The sequence below is a fragment of the Dermochelys coriacea genome, chromosome 2 (assembly GCF_009764565.3).
Source record: "Dermochelys coriacea isolate rDerCor1 chromosome 2, rDerCor1.pri.v4, whole genome shotgun sequence".
Classification (NCBI taxonomy): Eukaryota; Metazoa; Chordata; order Testudines; family Dermochelyidae; genus Dermochelys; species Dermochelys coriacea.
In genome coordinates, this window is record NC_050069.1 from 213,721,300 (window position 1) to 213,738,648 (window position 17,349).

Here is a 17,349-nt window from a genome sequence, read left to right on the forward strand (position 1 = left end):
ACACACGCACACTGACTAAATCCCTTTATAATCATTAAATAATGTGAAAATGGTTCTACTCAGAGCTCCTCAATTTTTTTCCTTGATTGATTCCCAGCTAAACTGTTAAATGCTCAGTTCTGACATTCAGTAAGAAGTATTTCACTCCAAATCAGAATAAATTATATTATAGTAGACTTTTTTCTTTGTCCTCATTTCAGAAAAGCATCCACATTCAGAAAAGCACTTAAGCCATTCCTAAGTCCCCTCTATTTCAACAGGATGCTATAATCTAACCCTGTTCAGGAAAGCATATTAAACACATGCTTAAGTGCTTTCTTGAACTGGAATGCAAGAAAGGTTGCCAATTTTGGTTGGCTGTATTCCTGGCGATTTCATCACATGACATAATCTTTAATTAAAAATTAATCTTTAATTCCTGGAGACTCCAGGCTAATCCTGGATGGTTGGCAACCATAGACATAAGAGATGCACAGTTGCATTTGCTGACATGATCTGAACATGAGGCAAATAGAGTGTTCCACAAAGCAACTTTTGTACTTTTCTGTAAATGAAAACTATGCAATTACCACTGTATTCCCAAACCTAAGGAGAGAGCCATTGATTTTAGTGCAATGGCAAGCTATCAAGTATGTATCTCTAAAGCAATGCAATAGCTTACAATGATAGTACATCTTTAAATCCCCCCATTTTTAAGCTGAGACAACATTTAATGACTGCTTCTAGCACAGAACTTAGAACACTAAGCTACTGATCCTTCTCATCTGAAATTTATATTTAGATAAGCAATTTATTTTATCTATATACCAGTTTCTCATTATTACAGAACACAAGTTCTTCCTCAAAATAACTTGCTATTTTTATATCATCACTCAGCCACATACTTCCACAAAGCTACAAGTGTTACTTCAGATAAACTTATTGGGTTTTTGGCTAGTTTCCATATTACTTTATACCAACTTTACTTACAAGCAGATTAATTTAAGGAGGCTTGTTTCCGGTACACCCTCCACCATTACTTGAACTAAAAAAGAATCAAGAACTGATTTCTTTGTCAGTCCTCAGAAGAGCTTATGCAAAATGTGAGTTTTATGTGCATTTTCCCCTAATGGAAATTCTTGGGTGAAAACAAATCCAACATCAAAACCACACATCTGGCTACCTTTTATTGCAATGCAGAATGTTTTCTGGACATAGGATGGTAGCGTTCCCAATAACAATATTATCCTGCCCTGAGAAGCGATTTAAAAGAATGCGAAGAAAGAGTTAGATCTCCTAACAAAATTGTTAGTGTAAAGTTCTGACAAACATTTAAAAAATACTTCAAATTTAATTCCGTGACCATACGGCATTTGAACACCAAGAAGTCAGCTAGTGCTACTTTAACAAACATACACACTCTCCGAGGTTTAGGATCCACAGAAACTTTGAACAAGTTTCTCACAGTCAGTGAAACATTTTATTTACTCATTCACAAATATCATGGTGTGACATATAACACTATGCAATGCCATAAAGAAAGCCAAGGTGTATGTTGAGCTCCCCAAATCTCACAAAATAAATATTTGCAGCCCGATAGCATTCTTCTTTTGTGATGCTAATTTTTTTTGTCTAAGACTGTCCTACACATTTTATAGAAGCAGTAATAGCTATATATTTCCACTGTTCTTTACAGGAGGTATTAACTTGTCTTCTGTTCAGGTCCTCAACATAAGTCTCTTTTTATAAAAATGGCCTGCATATGAAAATCTCATTGAAATAAATAGGAGTTGCGAACTCAGACTGACAGACATCCTGCATAGTGCCACTTACAACTATCATGATTGATTTAGATCATGTACTGATTTAGATTGATTTAGATCAGTAGATATGTACTGATAAAGAAATGCATGGAAACACAGATTATCTACAAGTACCATACTGTACAATAATATTTTTCTTCTTTTCTCTTCTAAAATATTCTAAATAGCAAATACAGGAATATTTACACATTTCTTAACAACTATGCACTTCTTTCTTTACATAGTTACTTTGGGCCATATCGTGCTATCCTTACTACGAGTAATATATACTCGTACAAAAAAAACCTTATTAGTTCGAGGGGACCATTCACAAATTCTACACAATGTGAGTAAGGAATATAGAATCAAGCCTTTATTATTTAGGCTAGAAATAGTTAAAGAGCTAGAAATATCTGGTAATGACTTAGTGAAGAATTTTGACTCAAGTAATTTACTGAATACAGTTGAGCTCTGATTTTACACTGTTATGCATACAGATTCTGCTGAGCAAGCTGGCCATGTGGAAGATGGATGACTTTCTTTCTCTGTAGCTCTGCTCCTGTGAAGAACAGTAAGATCCACAGGAACAGGGTTTGAAGCATGTACCTTGAAGACAGAACCAACCTTCTATTAATCATGAGTTTTCATTAACCAGAGTTCAGTACATCAGGATAAAACTGTGCAAAACCAAACTGCTTTTCAGAGCTTCAGCTCACATTAAATTCTGTGAAGTTGTGGACATTCAGCAGCTCTGAAAATCAAACTCTGCATGCCTTACAAATTGCTGTTCAGGGTAGGGTTTATTTTATACTATGTGTTTGTTCAGCATATAGTACAATGGGACCCCAATCCTTATGGTAGCCTACGAACACCATTATAATACAAATAAATAACACTGAACAACTTGGAAAAAACAAACATTCTTGTAACTTTCACTTACACGTGGTTTATTACAGTCCTTCATTTTTATTTCTCTACCTACTTTACCAACCGTTCTTTCTGTTTACAAAAAAAAATCTTTCTTCTGGACCAAATTCTGTCCTAAATTACATATAAACTTAAATATTACTGCCCAGGTATAACCAAAAGTGGACTCTGGCTCTCTGATTTTAGCACACAAAATTAATTGAATCTACATGCTTAGAAAAAGAGGCAAGAGGGAGTCTCTTCAGGGTTTTACTGCAGAGGGTGCTGTTTCAATAATGAAATGGTTTGACACATCCAGAGAATAAAAAGGTAAACTCCTAAATTTAAGATACAAGCATCTCTTTAACCATACGAGTAGATGCTCATATAGCATTTTCTGTATTCTCTTGTGATTCCCTCTAAGAGCTCTTCCTTTTACACTGCCCTGTATGTCTGTGAGCCTAGCAAAGAAAAAAATCCAGTGAGCTGTAATTTATTAGCACCTGCAAGACTGAATGCACACTGTGATGAACGTGAGCTACACAGAAGCCAGTAATCTGCCTCAGGAGACTGTCCCTAATCTCCCTAATAGTTCTGGAGGGTGCAAACAATTAGCGATTAGATTATTTACACCCTACTATTCACAGATATTAGAACCGCAAATACAATTTAGTGCAAGAGCAAAGATACTGAGCTGGAGGTGCAGTTTTATCAACCTGCTCATCTGAATCTCTGTTGCACTTGATTTAGGTTTCCCAGTGCTGGTGGTTGTTTAATTAGCTAAATCGTAGCCTATTTCTAACTTGTCAAATTCTACTCTGGAGTTCTATGGGCCTGATCCAAAGCACAATGAAACCAACAGAAAGACTAGGCCGCATTAAAGTTCACCAGCAGCATCTTGCCCCTCTGAAATACTGGCTGAAGAGAAAGGGTCTCTGAAAGATCTTTTAAACAAGCTATTTTAGTTCTTCATATAGATGCTAAAACTCTGTTTCTTCAGAATAGGCCATATAGAATCATCTTAAAGAAACAAACTTGCAAGATTACTTATTAAAAATAACAATTTGATAATTAAAACTGCAAGCATCTGAAAACCAAGTCAAGGTTCAAGACAGCCATATCCTGGGAATTCTACATGATGTTCATCTTGAGTCCATGCATAGAAAACTCCATTCGAACTCCTAAAATTGCACACTCTACTGTGGAGAGAAATTATAAAATCCTTACACTCAAAAACAAAACAAGAGAACAATAGAAGCAGCACTATTACTGCAACCTTGTCCAACACAAGTGGCAGGGAACAAATTCTGGAAGCACCTTAGGAATAGCCATTCATAAAGTTCAAGTTACTGTTTTTCCCTTACCTGAGCACCATCACAGAAGCATATCCAAATGAGCTTGCATCTCTGAAACTGGCATGTGAACATCCAGAAGTGCAAACAGCTATATTATTCCCTGAAAAATCCTGGGTTATCTAAAAAGAAAAATTCTTAGAGCCAGGTTCTCAGCTGGTGTAAATCAGCATAGCTCTGTTGCAGACAGTGTTGCTATGCTGATTCATACCAGCTAATAATCTCACTCTTTGTCTTCTGGGAAATTAATTTGGATAAAACTGTAGTGGTAGAGGTCCGGAAAGCCAGCCAATCCTGCTTCTTGGAACTCTCAGAACTAGAGGACTACTTATATGTTAATGTTTTAATCATTGTTCAATGTAAGAAAGATGTGTCTGAATTCTCTTTGCTCCTTACCCCCACTGAATTTGCTGTACCTCCTTCACTGGAATGCCTTTGATTTTATAATTGTATTCAGGTGGCACTACACAAAGTGAAAGCCACTAGGCCAACTTTTGTGGATCCTAACAAGACAACTTGTCAGTTTTCATCAAAGGTAGTTTACCATTTGACCCACTGTGCTATAAAAATAAAACATCTCTCTTTTTAGACAAGAATCTTTATTGTATTCGCTAATTAACTATGTATGCGATATAGGGATTGACCTGGGCTTAAACTTTGTAGTTGTATGTGTTATCCCATTTTTTAAAATCTGAATATGACACATTACAATATTTTACATATATAGTAACAAAAACTATTTCAGAAAATAAATATAGCCACCCTCAAAGGAACCTTGCTCAATGATCCTACATTTGTAGTATGACCCTGCAAGTTTAAATGATTGAAGCATACTATTGTAAGCATTTCTAGTGGCATCGGACTGCAAATCTGTATATAAAAATCATATTATGTATAAGCATTTAACTTAATAAACTGGGTCATATTTTAGTATATTAATTCAAGTTCAAGGATATTGCTGGATTGTCTTTACATTTAAGGATACCATGGTAATGGGCAACAAATAAGTGCTTGTAGTAACAAACAACAACATCATCATTTTAGTCCATTTATCAGACATGCAACTTCTACCAACATTGCAGCCCTGTTTGCATCTGCACTAAAAATAAACTAGTTTCAAAAATGGTTTCAGAATGCTAATTATGAGTAGGATAGAAAAGAGAATCAGAAAGGCGGAGACAATACCATGTATTTACCACATATCAGAGGGTTCTGAACTGAGAAAACGGTTGCAATCCTAAAATCTTACTGATATTGAAAACATGGGGGTGGGTGCGTGGGTGGGTATGTTTTAAACTAGCAGTTAAACCAAAAGATTAGTCAACTATGAAAAATTTCCTATTTATAATATCATCAATATTGACTCTATTCTGGAAAATTTGGAAGTCATCTAGTTTGAAATGCAAGAAAATATGAATAACTATACAGTACTTGTATATATTCAAATGCTAATGGAAAAGATGGATACTTAAGGCCTGCCATGGGAGAGGAAAAATCTAATTAGAAGTTGCAAGTAATCAACCTTGCAAGATATTCAGTATAATACAGTATTTGGAATTTATATGTAAGAGGTAAGCCTACTCATTTTACTTGTATATTTGCACATCACACACTAGAATTTCTTGTCTAATTTCTGGAAAGTTAAACTATTTTAACAAGTTTGCTACACTCAGTGTATTGTTACACAGTATCTGATCAATACAAGTAACTGTGTTACTACATGCTAGGATTTTAAAAAATCCCCATTTCCTATCAATGGAGGTGAAATAAAATAGCAAAGTAAAATCCAGAATTTGAAACCAGGATTAGCAATATTAGTAAATTCTTGGAAATTAATAAGTAATTTTATCTCTCTGAGCACTCCCAGGACTTGCTGAATGAATGCCTACAAGATATTTGAATTTCTTTTTCCTCTAAATTGTTAACATTTCCACCAGATTAGAAAACCTGAACAGGAATGGAAAGATATGGAAACTCAATTCCTATGAAGCTATTTCCAACAAAATCATTTTAATTTATTCAGGATAGAAATTCAAATAAATCTTTTGAACACATACTGAGCACAGAAGATTGCCCTGAGACTTAAATATAATTATTCTGACATGAGGGGAGAAAATTGAGAAAAGTATTAGCATGGCAGCTTAGAAAAGAAACATTCAAAGCATGCAATTCATCAGATAAGCACTGACACGGGTCACATTGCCACCAAATCAAAGGGTACCAGAAGTAGTTTTCAAACTACAATCAGAAATCCTAGAGAAACAATAGAACTCTTTAACATAGAAGCTTGACATGCAAAAATGTAGGATAGTAAAAAAAAAAATCATAATATTTTTAATGGAGGCAAGGTGACAGTAAGCAGCATGTCTTATTGTTACTTGATGCTGAGCAGGTTTGGGGCTAGGTTGGACAGCCTTATAATCATCCTTTTTTAAAAAAATGTGCTTTTCTCATGTAAATTTGGAAGACTGTTTTATCAGATGAATTAGTCATTTTACTTCCACCTGGGAGGAACTGTGATAATGATTAGCTATTCAAATACCTTTATATACAGTTTGTTTTCAGAGAGACAGGTAAAACTGCAGCATAGTATATTGTGGAAATGTTCACGCCAATCATCAAAAGGACCAGTGAAGATCAGTTGAGTTTTAACCGGAATATGCCTACAGAAGATTTAAACACCTAATAGGTCAAGGAAAAGGCAGAAAAAGCTGACCCTTTCCTCTTCTGCATCTACCAGCACAAGAGTCTTCGGTCATTAGAATAAAAAGATCCCAAAAATAACAAAGGAAATAACGTAGACTATTTCCCATTAAGGTGACATTTTGTTATTTATTAAAACATAAAAATAGCTTTGTCCCAGGAATTCAACACCTTACTATTAACAAGGTGTATGGAGGAAATAAATTCCAAATTACTTAGGAAAAGTATATTTGAAAGTCTCATCAGACTTCGACTCAAATTATTTTAAGAGAAATTTGCCCACATAATGCAGTGCTAATATTGCAGAATTCTGCATAATGCAGAATTAGGTATTCTGAATCCTAATTACCTTGCCTGATTTAATTTATACTAAAATTGCTTTGTTTGTTAAATTTAATCTGAGTTTTTGTCTAATTTCTGTATGCCCAATTCAATGCAACAGGAAAACTGCCGTATCCCTCAGCAATCAACTGGGCCATAAAATCAACATCACTTCTAACATAAAGAGATACGAACAAAAATTATGGGAACCCACATTATAATACTAGCAGTCACTTTAAAGACCTTACAGAGGCCCAGAAACAAAATCCCGCAGATACCTATCCAGGTACATAGATATTGAACACAAGGTAACTCTATGGACATCTCTTATTATAAATTATATAAAATGTCAATAGTTCACTAAAAAAGAGACTGACACCCCCAGTTTATTTCTTATAGGTCACCAAAAGGCAGCAGATGACAATGACACTGTACCCATACCAACATTGGCTCAAATCAAAGCAGAGAGCTAGAGGTGAAAAGACACACCATATTCCAGTATTACCAATCCCCTAAATCTGAAAGGGTCATTAATTCCTAGTGATGTTGAATAACAAATACAATATTGGATTTTACATGAAAATGGACCTTTGAAAGCCCTAAATCCATCAGATTATAGTGAAAAGACAGAAGAAAGTTATAAATGTACATCACACTATTCCATTTGTTCAGTCATTATCCTTGTCTAAATTTAAGGGCTGGAAGCAAACCTATGTGAAAATTATTGCTAATGACAACTGGTAAATCTGCAAGAGGAGGAATCTAAATAACTGCAAAATGTGTAAGTGCAGTTGATGTTTAGGAGGGGCCAAGTGTTTAAAAAAAACAAAAAAAAAAACCAGTGCAGCTGTTCTCAGACTTGGGGCTGCAACTCCAAGATGAGTTATGAAACTGTTTTCTGGGTGGATAGGGCAGGTGCAAAAATGTTATAACTTGAAATGATTTGTAATAGGATGTTCCTAACCTACCCAACCTAGTTTCAAAAGATAAACTTCCAAAGGGAACTGAGATAATTGGATGTATCAGACTGGGGAATGTGCAAAATATTTTCAACCAAAATATACAGGGTGAATCTGTGCCATTTGGACAAATCCTTCTGTACGGGAAGGGGGATATCAATGAGGTGCACCACACCTCAGGGAGCTTCAACAGTGATTGTGCCTCAGGTGCAGTTACTCCTAAGCCTGTTCAGTGTACACGGCGATGATGAAAATTGCCCCCCCGTACGTTGGTCTCACTGTGTAGGCCAGTATGGAGGGAACATGGGACCGCTGCCTTAACTTCTCTCTGCCTTCTTTTTGGTTAAATTTGGGACAAGAAAAGGAAGAGCAAGGACTGAGGATCCTTTTCTGTGTGATCACAATCTGCCCCATAATTCATACTCTTTTCCCCATATATACTGTAAATAAAATATCAACATTAAATGCACAGGACCAGTTCTGCAAACAGCTACAAAGCTTTACATTCAGAGTAATTCTATTGGCTGTAATGCGGTTATTCTGGATTTCCAGAACTGTAAATGAATGCTGAATTTAGCTCCCTGCATGTCTGTACCTACATGAGCGATACATGGCACAATGAGCTTAAAATATCTAGCATGTTATATATTTTAGCACTTTTAGAAATCTTGACTGACATATTGCAAACGATTCTGGGAAATGGGATCATGGGAGAAAATCCTGGGTGGTTTTAGGAGCACAAATATTTAGTATATCTGCTTTCACGTTTAGAGTCCTCAGAATTCGTTCCAAATTACTGCAAAACTTTATATTTTATAGAAGCAGGACATTTTAATTAAAACTAATCAGATTTTTAGAAAGAGAGCAGAGTTTGTTTGTACTAAAAGGGAGATAAAGATGCACTCCTGGTAGAATAATAAAAGTAATTTCATTCTACCAGTTTCATATCTCTTTTTCTGTTCATCACTCGAAGGAGGATTTCGTGCTCAGTCTAAAATCAGTTAAAATATTCAATATCCAGAAGTGCTTGGACACTTATTTTTTATGTGAGAAAGAGAGAAATCTGTGTTTCTGTTGAAAAGTCTAAATTTAGCTGCAGAAAAAGAGGTAGTGCAAGTATGAAATCTGTGGTCATCTTGGAACTTCCACAGCATTTAACTTCTTTCCTTGTCTAGATAAGGGTGTAAACTAGCTTCAGACATGTACAACACAGAAATGCTTCAGTTCCATTTGCAAACTTGGGCAAGCTGTAAAATACTCTAAGCTGATCTGCTACCTGCAAGAACCTCCAGAAGGTATAGTTCATAATAGATCCTAAGACTTTGTGTAGCAAAAAAAATCACCAGTGAGAAGGCAGAAATGCACCAGGGATTGGGAGGGAATCTGAGTTGAGGGGTAGTGCTCGATTCTGAGAACTCCTGCAAGGTGCTGGATACCCTCAACTCCAGTGTGATCATGACCATATGTCTTAAAGCCTGATGTTGCACTGATTTAGTTAAATAGGGGCAACTGTGTGGACATTCCTTCATCAATTTAAACCTGGCTTACTGCAGTTTGGCATGTTGCCATTTAATAATGGGGTCAGAGTCACAATTCCTTCCCTATTCATAGATGCATAGATTCCCAGAAGGGACAGCTATGATCATCCAGTCTGACCACCTGTATACCACAGGACACAGAACTTCCCAAAAATTATTCCTACAGAATCTTTTAGAAAAACAGCCAATCTTGATTTTAAAATTGCCAGTGATAGAAAATCCATCGTGACTCTTCGTATATTGTTCCAATTGTCCTCACTGTTAAAAATTTATAATTTATTTTTCCAGTCTGAATTTGTCTAGCTTCAGCTTCAACCCACTGGATGCTGTTATACTTTTCTCTGCTAGACTGAAGAGCCTGTTATCCCTTATTTGTTCCGCACGTGGGTACTTATAGTCTGTAATCAAGTCACCCTTTAACCTTCTTTTTGTTAAGCTAAATAGAGACTCAAAGAGCTCAATCACAATAAGGCATGTTTTCTAACCTTTCAATCATTCTTGTGGCTTCTCTGAACCCTCTCTAATTTATGAACACCCTTCCTGAATTGTGGATAATGGTAGCCCAGCAGCAGTCACAACAGTGCCAAACACAAAGGTAAAATAACCTCTCTACTCCTACTCAAGATTCTCCAGTTTATTTATCCAGGGTTTTGAATTAGCCGTTTTGGCCACGTCACCCCGGAGCTCCTGTTCTGCTGATTATCCACCTCAACCACCAAATCTTTTTCAGAGTCCCTGTTTCCCAGGATAGAGTGTCTCCCCCTGCCCCCTCTCCTCCCATCCAGTAAGTATGGCCTACGTTTTTTGTTTCTAGATGTATTCATTTAGCCACGTTAAAAGACATATTGTTTGCTTCCGCCAAGTTTTCCAAATATTCCAGATCGCTCTGTAACAGTGACCTGTATTCTTCATTATTTATCATTCCCCCTATTTTGCGTCATCCTCAAACTTTATCAGTGATTATTTTGTTTACTTCCAGGTCATTGATAAAAATCGTAAATAGCACAAGGCCAAGAACCGATCCCTGCAGGACCCCACCAGAAACAGCTGCTTAATGGCATTTTCTTGTTCAGTTATATTTTGAGACCTATCAGTTAACCAGTGTGACAGACCCAGACCAGTGGGATACAGGAGTCTCGTAGAAGGCAAATATACTGGCCATTGGATGAATAGTTTTCTGTTCCCTGAGTGACCAGAGCAGGGGCTGCACTAGAGCAATCAGGAACCTGCTAGAACCAATTAAGACAGGCAAGCTAATTAAGACACATGGAGCCAACATACTAGAATCAATTATGGAAGGCAGACTAATCAGGACACCTGGTTTAAAAAGGACCTCCCATCAGTTAGTGGAGGGCATGCAAGAAGCGAGAAGGCATCTGCTGGAGGACTGAGGAGTACAAGCGTGATCAGTCTTTAGGAGGAAGATCCTGCAGTGAGGATAAAGAAGGTGTTTGGGGGAGGCCATGGGGAAGTAGCCCAGGGAGTTGTAGCTGTAACGCGGCTGATTCAGGAGATGTAGACAGCTGCTATCCACAGGGCCCTGGGCTGGAATCCAGTGTAGAAGGTAGGCCCGGGTTTCCCCCATTCCTCTAACTCCTGATCGGACACAGGAGGAGTTGACCTGGTCTGTGAGCAACACCAGAAGGGAAGGTCTAATTTGGAAAGGGATGTGGCCTGTCCCTGACCTACTAGGTGGGACAACAGAGATTGTTCTTTATTTCTCCCATGCTAGCCAGTGATGAGGTTAGCCCGAGGGTACAGCAGGTTTGAGCTTCTAGAAGAAGCAGCCAAACTGAGGGCTGCCAGGAATCTCTGAGGTGAACAAATCAGCCAAAAAGTGCAGGACCCACTAAGGCAGAGGAGGAACTTTGTCACACCATTTATTGATCAATTAATATGTGCCATATTAATTTTACATCTTTCTAGTTTTTTAATCAAAATGTTGTACAAGTCAAATGCCTTACAGAAGTCCAAGTATATTACATTAATACTAGTATCTTTATCTCATTAGAAAAAGAGAGAGAGATCAAGTTAGTTTGGCAGGATTTATTTACCAGAAACCCATGTTGATTGGCATATATTATATTAGCCTCCTTTAAATCTTTATTAATTGATGTCTTGTATCTGCTGCTCCATTATCTTGCCCAGTATCAATGTCAGACTGACAGGCCTATGTTTACCTTTTGTAAATACTGACAGAACATTAGCTTTCTTTTCTTTCACAACTTCTCTGGTGTTCCAAAACTTATTGAAAATCAATGTTACTGAATCCAGCCAACTCTTTTAAAACTCTTGGATGTAAGTTCTCCAGACCTGCTAATTCAAATATGTCTAACCCAAGTAGCTGCTGTTTAACATCCTTCTTAGATACTAGTGGAATAGAAAGAGTGTTATAATAAAATATGACTACATCAGTAGTTTTTTTTTTTTCCAAATACAGAATAGAAATATTTACCTGCCTTTTCTGCATTATTGAGAATTTTACCATTTCCATCTAGTAATGGGCCAAGACCATTGTTAGGATTCTTTTTGTTCCTAATAACTGTAAAAACACTTTATTGTCCTTAACTCTGCTGGTCATTGATTTCTCCTTATATTTCTTTGCTTTCCTTATTTTACTATCCCCTTGCTTCCATTTGCCTTTTTTTTTTTAAATAGTTGCCTTCACTTGTCCTCTAAACCTGACAATTTGTGTTACTCAGTTATGGGATTGTGGCTTTGGTGAGCATTTAGTAAAGTGTTTTTATACAATTCCCATTTATCATTCCCATTTTTGATTACTTGTACCTAACCTATCATTAATTTTTAGTTGTGTGTGCAGTTCCTTTTTGTCTGCCAAGATGAAGTCTAACATTGAATTCCCCATGTTAGATGCAACACTGAGCAGGAAATTGTTAGTTATAACATTCCCTATTCCCCTCCCCCTCCCCCCCCCCCCGCTCCTGGGGGGATGAAGTAACTTGCTGCAATTACTGAGTGCAGCCTATTTCCCTCCTTGTACTGGCTGAGGTCTGTAGGCCAACCCATATAGCGTAAAACCAATGCTCTGTCCAAAACCAGCCACTCTACCCCCTTCTACCTATCTGCTTAGGCGGTTGAGTAGAATGCTAACTATTCAACCCCTACTCTCGCTCCTCCACCTGGAGCCAGAATGAAGGCTATGCAAGGATCGTCAGGGGGCCTTACTCCCCTGTATGTCCGTTTAGGGAATGGGGCTACAATCATCCCTTAGTAAATGGACTGGAAACCATTTGTATATAGTTGACTGACTAAATATTTAAATTAAAAAAACTGGAGCAATCATACTAATCACGGAACTGCTCCTTCAGCTGGGGTGATCTAAATCTGGAAACTCATCTGTTTAAGACCCCATGTTGTGCAACCATGTATATATCTACTTTAAAAATTACATCTGTGTAGCTTTATCGCTGCTCTTGTCAAAAACTAATAAACACTCAGTTTGATTTCCCCCTAAGACATCTTAGAACTTGACTACAAGTGGTACTATTTTAAGATCCACTTGTAAGTGGAACATGCAATCACATGCAGGAGATGTCAGACCTGCAAGTTCTTAAACCACTTGTTTCAACCAATGATAAAAAATATTCTTTAAAAAACAAATTAATTCACTTCTAAGTCACTTTTGAAAGTTATTTTCAATTTTATATTGAAATGCTTCCAAAAGCTTTTTGGAAATTGTAAAATTCTGCTTAGCATCAGTTAGTACAAAAAATTACAGGCTCGATAAAGACTGATTAATGTGATTCTTCTGCATTTCAAAAAAAACAACAACCCATCACTCGTGATGGATGCAGAAGAATTACATGTCGAGGAGAAAATATCAGTTTCATCAGAGATGACCTATACCTGCTGATAGTGGGGGGGGGGGGGCAGAATGAGGGTGGCAGATTCAACAGATGTTACTGAGCATGCTCAGTCCATGTGTGTATGCTCAGTATAAATCAAGCAGCAACTCTGGAGGGCACGTGATCGTGTATGGTGCCCCCCCCCCACTTGTCACATTGCCTCTGATTTCAATCTACTTGTTTGGTAGAAACGGTAGTTGTGGCACTGTTAGTCTTTTGAGTGAGGGTGTGGAGTAGAAGGAAGGAGTAAAGATGCTGCTTGCTGAACACAGAGGCACAGAAAACAGTTTTAAAGTGGGGGGAAAGGAGTATTTAGGTCTTAATGAAATAAAATGCAACAGCTAAAATTAATTAAAGCAAATAGCAAAAGTTAGGGCAGAAATTGCACTTCAAACATTAAAAGGAAATTGAACACGAGATTTAAGAAAAACCTTAATGCTCTAACAAAAACTTTCAAAGAAAATGGAAGGAAGCAATGGGACAAGGGTATGGAACTTCACTTTATTTATGACCCCTCTCTTTGAGCCTTGGACATAAGGGTATCTGTGTTCAGATATTATCAGTGTTTTCAGATCCTGCTACCATGTTTCAAGCAAGTGCAGAGTTTGGCTGTTGCCATTATGGCTCCTACAATAAGTCCACTTGCTTCTCCCCAGGAATGTGTCGTCTTCCATTTCTCTCGCTTTAGTTAAAAAAACCAACTGTTTATTGTAGAGGTTATTCTTTCTTTGACCATTCTTGGCTCTATAGTATTTCACTTTTTCTTTTCCTGTACTGGGACCTGTGTGATTCATTATATTTGTCAGACTTTGATTTGGCTTTTACTTTAATGCATTTTATACAGTACTTATGATATACATTACCCTGAGTTCTTTGACAGTTAGTTCTGTGTGTGATAAGGCAGAATATATTCAAACCTGTACCTGCAAGTACAATTACAATGAGATGTTCAGATTCTACACAGAGGAACATTTGATATAATACAACATTAGGATTAGCCACAAAGGCGTACTGAAACATGTTTAAGCTCTTTGAAACAGAACTTGCATATGTATGGCACCTATTATTTGAGTTGACCACCAGCTGACAATTTTATTTCACAGCAACTTTTGAAATCAGTTTTCATTCCACATCTATGAAAATGAAAACAAGAGAGAGGAGAGAGCGTGTGAGAGAAAGTGATGCTATACCTGGGTGGTCTTAGAGTGCTGGCCTGGGCTTTCCACAATATTTTCATTGGGAAAGTCTTTTGGGATGGGTCCAGAGCAGGAGAGTATGACTACAGGAGGGTGGTTTGGATACCAACCTGTGATGTGAGACCCAGGTTGAAGTCCATGCTCTGCCTGATTCATAATGAGATTACCTTCCCAGATCACTCCAAATCAGGGACTTCAATATTAATCTTCCACATCACAGGCCATTACCTACCCACCCAACTGAGTCTCTCTCACACTCTCTCTTTCTGTTGACTTGGACCCAGAAACCTTCCCAACAAAAGTCTCATGGAAATTGCTAAGTCTCTGTGAAACATTTCAGCAAAAATGTTCCAAATAGCTCTATCTGTTACAATGGGGACCCGATCTTGATTGGGTTTTTGGGCACTATGCTAATATAAATATTCGTAATTATCTTAGGCAAGATTCTGATATCCCTACTCATGTTGAATAGTACTTTACTCTTAATACCTTACTCCACAAGCAGTGACTTCATTGGGACTATTCATGGAGTAAATTATTATTCTAAATGTGCAAATTTGGCACATTGCAAATAGGGCTTTTCTTGTGAACATATATGGTATGTTCCTATGAATTTAGCATTATGAAACCATTCTTTGACTTACCCATGTGGGGAAATATTAAAATAAATTAACATTTTTATTGGCTCTCTAATTGGTAGTGTCTGTTCTAAACAAATATGTTTATCAAACAGTTTGACTGGCAAAATATATTACTATAGCTGCAGTTACCCAAATTACATGCTGTCTAAAGCAAAAAGGGCAAAAGCCATCTGGCTCATATAACTTACATTTTCTAGACAGCTTGCAGCTGGTTCTGATTAAGCAGCATCTCAAAACTCTCAGAGATCTATTTTTATCTTTAAGTTTATTTTTAGGGCTCACACATCCAAGGCACATGGTGTTTACATTAATAAATGAACAACCGCCTACAGTTAAGAAGTTTGTGCAATTCTTGTGGCACAGGAACTGTTCAAGATGGATAGAAGGCTGAGTAAAATAGCTTGTGGCCCAATTAAAAGACCTGTCTGTTCCCTGGCTCTTTACAAAATTGTAAGGAGTGACTGGAGAATTGAACAATGAAGGAAGCAAAACACTCGTGAAAAAACCTGAGTTAGATAACTGTATTAAAAGCCTTTTTTTCCCCCATGAAGATCTTTATTCATATAGTTTACCTCTATAGTGAAAATCAATTTGGTTGGTCTTTGTCTCCTTAGGACATTAGTACCAAGCAGAATACTACTGTACAGTTCAGAATGATTGGCAGTCTCTGTTCAAGACAAACCCCAGAACTGTAAGGGTAAGGGTGTTACTCCTCAATCTTTACTTGCATTAGCAGACCAATATGCAGAGACCTGTTAAATTTAAGGCTTTCCAGTACTATCAGGCCTTAACTTTTCATGCATACCAAATGCATGCAGAAGCCAAACATTCAAGCCAGGACATTGAATTTTGTATTTATTATTATATAATACAGACATACAAACTGACCTCATCATTATATATTCAAAAAATCAAGCAGACACATAGCTATAATAAAATCAAATGCAGCAAGAACTAAAGTCAACCAGCATCTCTGCATATGCAATATTATATTGCAATATTTGTATCTTTAAGAACAGACTTTTTTCACAGAAAGAAATTGGTATGTGGCGCTAGAGTACATACAGTACATGATGGGAGAATGAGCAAAACAAATAGAAATAAGACATCACAATTAGGACCTGACCTGAATCACACTATGATCTTCAAATAATTGCAGCTGAGTTTTGGACAAGACATGGAAAATTGCAGAAAATTAATAATGGACCTTTCTTAATAGCAGTAATTTGGAAAAGCCACAGTAGACCTACTGGTTTAAGAAAAAAATTGCTAGAATGATATAAACACTCAACTATTATGCTATGCCTGCAAATTTTTTGATAACCATAAAATTTGGTGCAACTATATCACATTCATTTAAAAAAAAAAGTGACAGCTTCATTATAAAATTCAGAAGACAAAGTCTAAACACTGCTGTAGAAATCGAGTCTAGTCACTTTAGCCCTTTACATTTTACAGGCATTAAGTGTTAGTGCAGTACACCCTACTACAATGGTCTCCTTCATGCGCAGTCTTTGCTTTGTGAAGATTTGTCCGTAGCGAGATACTGCACACTCAGCATCAACAGAATTAAGTAAGATCGATAGTGGTTGCTTTGCTGTCTCTGCTAACTCTGGAAAATGTTGTAGAACTGAAGGTGAATCCCAAAACTCTCCAAGATCATTTAATGTTCTAATGAGGAAAAAAGTGTGCGCGCTCTAATTAGGAAAAAAATGTATGCAAAATTGTGGGCTGTGCAAAGAAGCCTAACATTGTGGAATCCACCATTTCTGCAATATCACAAGTGAAGTAGAATCTTAATCGTGATTTATTTCCTTCCAATACATGATAAAGAGTAAAACTGAATTTAATCTTTTAGTACTTCAGTCTGCCTTGGGTTTTAAATTCCAATCGGTTTCAGTTCTGGAATGAACATCCAATGGAAGTGGTAAACAGCCCTGTACAACAAGAACTGTTGAGATGGAGTGAAAAGTGCCTACCACAACAAACATGAATTCTGAAGCCCAAGTTGTCAGAGTGCCTCCAGAAATTACTGGATACAATTAACTTAGGCTTGAATAGAGACTGGGAATGGATGAGTCATTAC

The 17,349-nt window shown here is 37.1% G+C and overlaps 1 protein-coding gene and 1 long non-coding RNA gene across 5 annotated transcripts in view; both read right to left on the reverse strand.

Annotated features, from left to right (window-relative positions):
- Positions 1-17,349, reverse strand: part of HDAC9 (histone deacetylase 9) — a 668,907-nt gene that overhangs the window by 568,487 nt on the left and 83,071 nt on the right. The gene's annotated exons all lie outside the window — the stretch shown is intronic.
- On the reverse strand, positions 1,316-14,742 carry LOC122458990. The gene is made up of 3 exons (XR_006279377.1): positions 14,733-14,742; positions 9,562-9,565; positions 1,316-2,387 (listed from the first exon to the last, which is right to left on the reverse strand). It is a non-coding gene; the product is annotated as an uncharacterized LOC122458990 (long non-coding RNA).